Source organism: Humulus lupulus, chromosome 6 (genome assembly GCF_963169125.1).
Source record: "Humulus lupulus chromosome 6, drHumLupu1.1, whole genome shotgun sequence".
In the NCBI taxonomy this organism is placed as follows: Eukaryota; Viridiplantae; Streptophyta; class Magnoliopsida; order Rosales; family Cannabaceae; genus Humulus; species Humulus lupulus.
In genome coordinates, this window is record NC_084798.1 from 180,677,505 (window position 1) to 180,687,012 (window position 9,508).

Below are 9,508 nucleotides of genomic sequence, written 5' to 3' on the forward strand. Positions count from 1 at the left end.
ATTATATATATACATGTTTCTTTTAAAAATAAAAATTTAAAAATGAAAAAGAAAAGAGTTAAGCTGCAGAGAAGATTCCCTGGCTTTCCTTTTTATCATCAATGATGACAGTTCTTCCTGTAGCCTTTTATTTTTGCTTCCACATCTTCTCCTACATTTCTGTGAAAAAGGTTAAACTTTGTCACTATCTGACATCATTTTTAACCACTCTTCTCATTCTTACATCACTTCTTCATTATATTTCCTCTTTTTAATTTCAATCTCTCTATGTAAATATATTTTGATAAAATCTTATACTACGTAGGCAATCCAATACAATGTACTATGTAGTTTATGATCATCACCTTCATAAATTATATAATATTAGGAAAACAATGACCTATATATATATATGGAGCTAGTAATAAGGTAAAAATAAAAACAAAGTAAATTCTCAAATGTTATGATATAATTTAGCACAATTAATTGCATGTACGGCTACTTGTAATATGATCATGTTTTTCCAAGTATATTTATTATATAATTAGAATTCTTAATTAATTTTGATATTGTTGTACATATGAATTTGGCAAAGAATAGCGAAACAGAAGGTATAATCATGGTAGTTTGGTTCAATTATTTGATCAGGTTGGATTGGTTGTTGAGATTCCAGTACCATTTTCCATTTTTGAGTAGCTAGCAACTTTAACTCTTGTATCTCTGAATTTTGAACTAGATATATATATATACAGTGAATAATATAATAATAATAAACCATAATAATTGTATGTTCATTAATTACTAATTAATCAATTTTCACTTATCAATAAAAAGAGTACGTATCTCACTGATCCAACAATTATTCGTATTTTTCTCTGTTCTATTTATTATCACGTTGAATTCACTGGTCTAGCCCTTGTTTTATTTATGTTTTCTGTCAATCAAAGACCGTTTTAACCCCCTCACCCCCACCCAAACAAATAATAATAATAATAATAATTCAATTGGTCTATCTATATCTCTGTTGAATTATTACAGGTGAAATTGTCACATTTCTACAGCTATATTATATAGAATTACATATGATATATATATACGGCAAAACACAATGATTATATACATTGGAGCAATATTCAGATACTATTGGGCAATTTTTACAAGTACTACCGTACAACGTCAAGTTTTTGCAGCTGGCTTTTCACGGAGAACTTTTTTTCCCTTTCTTTTTTCTCTTGGGTTTTCTCATTAATCTAATAATTTCATAATGAAATATGCAACATATATAGTTAAATAAATATTAATTAGTTGTAAGGCCTACGAGATAAGTATATATGAATACATGCACGTACGTGATACCATTATTATGTTACCAAATAATATTATTAGTCTAGGGTACTTATTTCAAGTCAATAATTAAACTTGGATTACAGTAGACGAAAAAACTAATACAAAACGTACCCTGTTAAGGAAATAATTACGTGAAGCTAGCTAGAATTAAAGCCTAGATCGATCTAATATTTTTAAATATTCCTAATAATAATTATGGTAGAGTACTGATCAGAAAATAATATATATTTATATATATATATGAGCTTAAATTAAATTAGACCAGACAAGGCCGCATGGAGGTTCTGTTGTTGCATAAAATAGAAAAGAAAAATTAAAGTTGCAACACAAGCTATATAGAGACCTTTCTTTCTCTACCTAGTTATCAGGGCTTGAGGAGTACTCTCCTAAGTTGTTCTGCAAAAAGTAATATATGCAGAGAACTTGACTCGAAAATTATTTATTATTATATATTTTGCCACACAGAAAAGTCGGAAAAAAATAAAAAATAAATGCTTTTGGAATGTTTCCAAAAACAAGAACTCAAGAAGGTAGTACGTGGTATACTATATACCAGCATATATTGTTATTATTTCTGATATTATCACATAATTAATACATGCATTGCTTTTATTAATTTGACATTTTAGCGTTGGGACTTGAGATTATGGGGAGACTTGGTCAAAACTAGATTGCTTGATTATATCAAATTCCTGATCATGATCAATGACTATTGACTTTTTTCTTTCTTTCTTTCTTTCTTTCCGATAAAATGTTATTCGCTATGATCATCTCATCTTCATCGATCGTCACTTTTCTACTATCATATTTATATATATATATATATATATATATTATATTACGGCAATACTTTCATAGACATCTTCAGGTGTACTAAAGAGTACTAATTCTAACCCAGCAAAAGATTTATAAGTGGGAAGACACAAAATATTATATGTGGTGGGTGTTATATTTAATTAGGGTTTCCGTTTTTTCTTAGTATGATATAGAAAAATTGCAGAGTGAAGTATGTAAAAGAAATTTATATATACATATATAAGAAAAGAAAAAACAAATTCACACATGATGAGCCCTTAATTACTTTAGCCACATGACAATTATATATTACTTTAAAATTATTATTTACTGACATGCTTTATACAATCAAACGAATGATCCGATCCAAATTAACCCTATCAATATATATATATACAAATATAATATTACAATCGCTATGACCAAGACAACATGTGCATTATGGGATTACTTGATTTAGGTCTTTCTTTTTTAAAAGTTCAGTGTATATATACGATCTTAAAATTAAAAATTCATCATCATTTCACTAGTGCTATAGGCGGTCCATGGTGATGATGATAATGAGTTTGCAGTTTAGTACATGTGTATCATCTTTCTTTCATCACTTCTACTCATGACATGATCAGATGAGCCATTCTTTTGAAGATGTTGACACATGAAGGTATATACGACATTTTACAAAAGAGTGGAATATATATTCATACATATATATATATATACACACACTCCAATTAATTAATGTGTGTGTATACATATATACTGAAAATTAAAAGAAATGCAGTTTGTGTAAAGGGGATTAATATATAGAAATAACTGGCTGGTGGAGTTATTAGTACCATATGGAAAATTATTTATATGACCAACTGACAAAGAAATGGCATGGAGAGATGCAATAATGCTGCCCCCATGTGTTGGGGCAACAGTGGAACAGTCACGTCACACCCATTGGCATATATTTATATAACTATTGCCCAACCTCTCAACCAGTTTATATATATGTATATACAAGTGAGTGATGACCACCTCTACAATTATAAATGCCACCTAATAATAACCACCAAGTTAGCTTCATGGATTATTTGTTGAAGCTAATTTTGAGAGAAAATTGAGTATATATATATTGAAAAATTGAAAGTTCAATTTCTCAAATTGGTCAAGTAGTAGTAATTTTAATATTAGACCATATATATATATATATATATGAGTGGTTAACATTTATAAGTACATTTTCAAATAAAAAGACCACTAAATGATGGAAGAACAAAGAAATGCAAACGGATCATATAAATTAATTGGTCCACAAACATATATATGTGTGTGTAGAGAGAGTCCTAGCTCTCAATGTTTCATCGTTCTCATCATGGACTAACGTCCCTTTTAACATAAAGCCAATTTATATTAAATAAGACAATAACAAGTCAGTACCTCTTTTTCTTCTTAATGACTTGTAATCCTCATAACCTGTAAGTGAGATTAACTTTGATCATAATAAAGTTCTTTGTCTCCACTTTGTTTAGCTTTAAGTCTACACACATTATCAATATAAAGATCATGATGAGAGAGCTCATTAAGAAAGCCCTTTATATTAATTAAACCCTTAACTAAAGTAAAACAATGATTCACGAGTTCATATATTATAATCACAGTAAACAACAAATTAACAAAAGGATCAAACGTTCAAAAAGATGGATCATATATATATATATATATATATATATAAACAATTGTTAAAAGATGTTGGAACAGCAAATTAAAGGGTGGCATTTAGCATAGGTGTGTGATTAGTGGGTGACATTAAGAAATATATATATATATATATTTATATACTTTTCGAACAAGAAAGGTTGTTGGATCATATGAAAGATGCCTATTAATTGGATCAAGAGATTGGAGGCCCCGTGAAAGCTCAAACGAATCTATGCAAAATCCAGCTAAATATTTCATGAAAGATGCCAGTTATTTAGTATTTATATTCTTACTGTACACAAAAGCTTTTGGTCTGATTGAACTGTAAATTAATGATCTGTTTGGCATAATAATAAATGGCTTTATGCATGCTAGGACATCTTATATATGAATATACTTGGTATTTTTTCTAGTACAGATCAGAGGTGTATCTATATATTTACTTCACATGAAAAAGCAGAAGTATATGCTATATATTATCACAGAATATGCATGAACACATGATTACTTCTTAAAGGCATATAACATTTATATATACACACACACATTGTTACAGCTTTAGATATGTATTTATTTAGAGATCTTTTGACAGTTGTTTTTCTCACAAGTTTCTAGTTTTTCTTTGGTTCTATATCGTACTCTTTTCTCTGTGGCTGATAATCTTGAATACTTTTCTCTTTTTCTTTCTTCTTTTCTTTGATTATTTTGCATTGTCTACCACACCTATTACAATATATATATATGTAGCTTGATAAAACTCTCTCCCTTAATTTCTTTCTGCTCAACCATCTTGATCAAACTAACTAATCAGAGATCGATCTACCTAAAGTATTCATTCTGTTTAGATCTTAAATTGATTGCTATTTCAAAACTAACAAGCTAGCTAGATAGTAATGATGTGAAATTTCATGATGATGAGTAAGGATATAAATCTATGTATATATATGCACAGTACCTTGTGGTCCAGATGAACACTTCGCTACTGAAAATTGTTTCATGTCATTAATCAGTTAGTCGCAATAATATATCTATCAAAATTAAAAGTTTTTGTTTTTTTTTTCGTAAGTATGTAAGAAAACCTAAACTAGTTATTACAATGAAACCTACCATAGCTTGTTAACTCCCGACCTAGCTATGCTTTTAAAGTATGACCGTATAGCATTTAACTATATCTAAAAAAGACAGCCTAGCAGATGCCAAACTAGTGATTATGTGCAATGAATTATGGTCACTTAAAGATTATACATATATATATATATATATAAATTGACACCCTTAATGGAATCTCGGGGGTGGAATTTATATATATTAATAATGAATGAATATATTTATATTTATATATATATGTATGTATGTATGTATATTTATAACAAGTTATGGCTTTGATTCACACACAAAGAGAAAGAAATAAACAGATACAAGACCTGTGCATGTAACATATGTGGACATTTTGTGAAACCATGCCAATATATATGGTCAAGGAAGAAAAACAAATTCCAAAATGCCAAAAAAACAGAGACAAGAATCTAAACTAAAGATATGTCCATCAAAACATAATCAACAAAGGAAGTACAATATTATATCGATTTAACATATGCATTTTGTCAAGTACAAAAGAATTCAGATCAAGGGGTTCTCAATTTCACAATAAGAATTGTTTAAGCACAAAGTTTTCACCCAAAAAGAGGAGATAATTTTTTTTATATAAAAAAAAGACTGACATATTTGTTTAAGTCTGCATGGTTAAAACCCCATGTTCTGACATATATACATACCCCTAGACCTAAGATTTTTCATGAATCGGTACAAAAATTTATTTTGATGACACAAATCTCAGTCACATGAAGCACATTGAGTTTAAGGTTAATTCCCATATGCACATAAGAACAAACTTATCAACATAAAGCATTATCAAAACATACAAAAACCAATCTTTCATGGCCATTCATCATGTTGGGTTACGAATAATAGCACAAGACCAAAAAAAAAAACCCCACGATTCAAAAAACAGTGAAAATCCACAGATCAATTTCACTTACACAAACACGTACAAAACCAAAATCAAGTATTATATAATAATAAATCAAGAGGAAAATATACCATACATGAATCCCGATCTTGATAAAACTTTTTCTTGACCCTATTTGTATCTTCCCACAGCTTTATTGAACCGCAACTCAATTAACAAGGCGGAGAGAGAGAGAGATGGAGAGAGAGAGAGAGAAAGAAGCCGAAATATATAAGTTTCAAAACCAGTCTTCCTCTCATGCAAAAATGTAAAGATTCTCTCTTTCTTTTCTCAGATGCAGTTCAAGAAAGCTGTGGAAGAATACAAAGAGGGCCATCCATAAACACCCACCAACGTACAATAATGTATATATATATTTAGATAACATTTGCTTGGGGATCCTCACCAATCAGCGAGAAAAGGGTTCTGTGGAATTGACAAAAGAAACTCCCATTAAAATCAATGGAGTTAAGGAGAAAGGAAAGAGGTCTAGTTTGGTTTGGTTTGGTTTTGGGAGAGATAGGAGGAAAGGTGTAGGTTTTAGGTGAGGCTTGAGGGTGATATTTATAGGGAGAAATGAGGGTTTCTTTTTTTAATTTCTATTTTTCTTTTCTTTTACTTTAGTTGGAATTTAAAAATATAAATAAAAATTAGTTTTACCAATCCCAAGAAGAATATTGGGACCTAAAGTTACAGATTACTCATTCCTGCCCTTTTTTTAATAATAATAATAATAATAATAACTCTACTTAAAAAGCTGACTACATTTGATTTTGATCCCATGAGAGTAGAAAAAATTAGGAAATAATAATTAGTTTATCATTAATATTTTATATATACAGCTCATGTAACGTAATGTAATATAATAGTAAAATACAGTATTAGGAAAGAAAAGTCGTAATGAATATATGTGCGGTTAGGATGCAAGCTACCGGATCTAAGGGTGATGGTCGCTCTAGTGTGGGCAATGTTGTGGGACCCACCTTCAGATCTGTCCGTTTATTAGGCGAAAATTTTAGTAGCACGCGCTCTGTGGAAGGTGGATTACTACTACCACTACTGTGTGCTGAGGTGGAACTCAACTGGCAGTAGACAGAAAATAATACAATGTACCATCCTACACTATTGCCTATTCCATTGTTGTTTTTTTTTTTTTCTAAAAAAAATATAGACATTATCTTCTAATCCAAATCTTTAAAAAGAACAATTAAAAGTACCACGCCTAGTAGTTTAATATTAAAAATTAAATAAAGGGCTTAGTCAAATTTACGAGCTAATTTAGTATTTGATTTATCAAATATAGATTATAGAGTGTGTTTTTTCATTTATAATTCTTAATAATTATAATTACATTTTTTTATACAGCACACCACACCATCTTTAATGTAAGATGTAAATATTATGTTATGTAATATATTTGACATATTTTTTTAGCATTATAATTCAATGCCCAATTGTAAAAACTATAACAAATATTAATCTTTCATTAATGCTCATTTAATATTTATTGAAAATATACAAAAGTAATATTTTTTTTAAAAATTTATTATTAATAGTTAAAGATAATAATAAAATAATAATATAAAAAAATATAGTATTTAATGCTGATAAATAAAATTAGTAATAAAATAATAAAAATTGTATAAAAGTAAATAAAATAATATAGCATTTATAGTAATGCAAAATATAAATTATATTATATTATATGTCAAATTTAAGATAATTTTTAACATATATCAAATTTAACACAATTTTTAGTACACCATTAAAACAACTATTTTGTAAAAGTCTATATTTTAACAATGTATTACTAATTTTGTACTCCATTTCGAAATACTGTTATCTTAACATTAATAAGTACGGTGAATTACTCGATGGTCCTGAAATTATACTATCACCCTTCCCTTTGAAGTTTTCATTTTGGATAGTAGATAAATATGTCACTGTCACTCGATATTGATTGAAATGATCATAATTCAAATAACAAAATAGGAAAAAGGAAATTATAATTTGAGAATTATGGATGAAAATGTTTTGGGTATATATCAAATTGGACTCTAAACTTTTTAAGTTTTATAAAACATAACAAAATTAACCTTGTACTTAGTAAAATAAAAAAATTAATAAGATCCTTTTATTTTTAAATTAAAATAATATTTTTTTCCTTAGATTTTCTATCAAAGTTAATATGTATATATAGGAAGTTTTTAATGTGGGGACATGCATTTTGTCCTTATCATCCAATTTTTTTATATGATGGTGCACAATACAATTATTTAAGATATATTATAAATTTTCAGAAAATTTTAAATAATTTACAGTACCAAAAACATGTTCAAAATAAATGATTTCACACATATATAAAATAAGCTTCAAAACAACATGTTTCATGTTTTTTACACCGTAAATTATTCGAAATTTCACAAAAAATTTATGAGAGGTTTTAAATAACTATATTATACATCGTCCTATAAAAAAAATTAGATTTTAACATATTCATGTGTTGAAAACATAAAAACAGGTTGTTTTGAAGCTTGTTTTATATGTGGTGAAACAGAAGGTTTTGAAGTATCTTTTCGACACTGTAATTATTCGGAATTTCCTAAAAATCAGTGGATGTTTACTATAACTACAACGTACATGTCATGTAAACAAATTAAGTTATAATTTCTTTACATGCTAAAAATAGAAACGTCTCTAACGGTGGGAACAAAAGTTATGTACCCATACTATAGAATTTTCCTATATATATAATTTTTAAACTTTTACATTTTTTTTATAATTATATACTGAAATATTTAAAATATATATTATTTATATGTATTTTTTTAGAACATAAATAAGAAGAAGGAAGAAAAAAAAAGGTGGTTTGCATAAGAGTTTTTTTTTTTTTTAAATAATTTTTAATAATAGGTAGGGGTGTATTTATAAAAATATTGGGATGTCATTATAATGGCTGATAATGTATTGATGACAAAGGAAATGAGCAACAATTACAAAGTTAAGAATGTCATAATATTATTTAGATGGTACGCAACCTTATGGTACTGATTTATTAATTAAAAAAAAAACAAATTGGTCAAAGTTGGTACAATTATTAAAATTTTGAGCCACTAATGAAAGTAAAGTAATTATAGTAAGCAATGGCTCTTTAGTCAAGCCAACTAGTAGTGGTAGTGGATTTATATTTAGGAATATTGTGAAGATTGTAATGGATTTATAGTTCTTTTTAGTGTATAATTTTAGAAATTATACTATTTTCTTGTAAGTATAATTTTATAATAATTATGTATTTGGAAAATAAGCACAAAAACATCATTTGAACATAATTATAGCCAAACATCTTAGTTTAAATATAAAAATATGCAAGAAAAAAATAAGTTTAATTAATTAAAAAACTAATAATAGATTATTTCTAAAATTGCTTATAATATAAAAAAAAAAATTTTAATTAATTAAAAGGAAAGAAAATTATTAATGTTTTTAAATTTTATATTTTTAATTATTAATTAAATTATTTAAAAAAATTATTTTAGATTTAGATTTTAATTTTTAATAATTTAATACGAAATTTATAAAAATATATATTAAATATAGTATGTAATTAAAATGGTAATATTGACAAAATTATATTTACCGAATATTTTTGTAAAAATTTGTCAAATATAGACTAGTATTAAGTAAATTAGGACA

The 9,508-nt window shown here is 27.1% G+C and overlaps 1 long non-coding RNA gene across 1 annotated transcript; it reads right to left on the reverse strand.

Annotated features, from left to right (window-relative positions):
- Positions 1–1,372: 1,372 nt before the first annotated feature.
- Positions 1,373–6,543, reverse strand: LOC133782769 (uncharacterized). Its single transcript, XR_009870708.1, has 2 exons — positions 5,913–6,543; positions 1,373–4,789 (listed from the first exon to the last, which is right to left on the reverse strand). It is a non-coding gene; the product is annotated as an uncharacterized LOC133782769 (long non-coding RNA).
- Between the last annotated feature and the right edge of the window lie 2,965 nt (positions 6,544–9,508).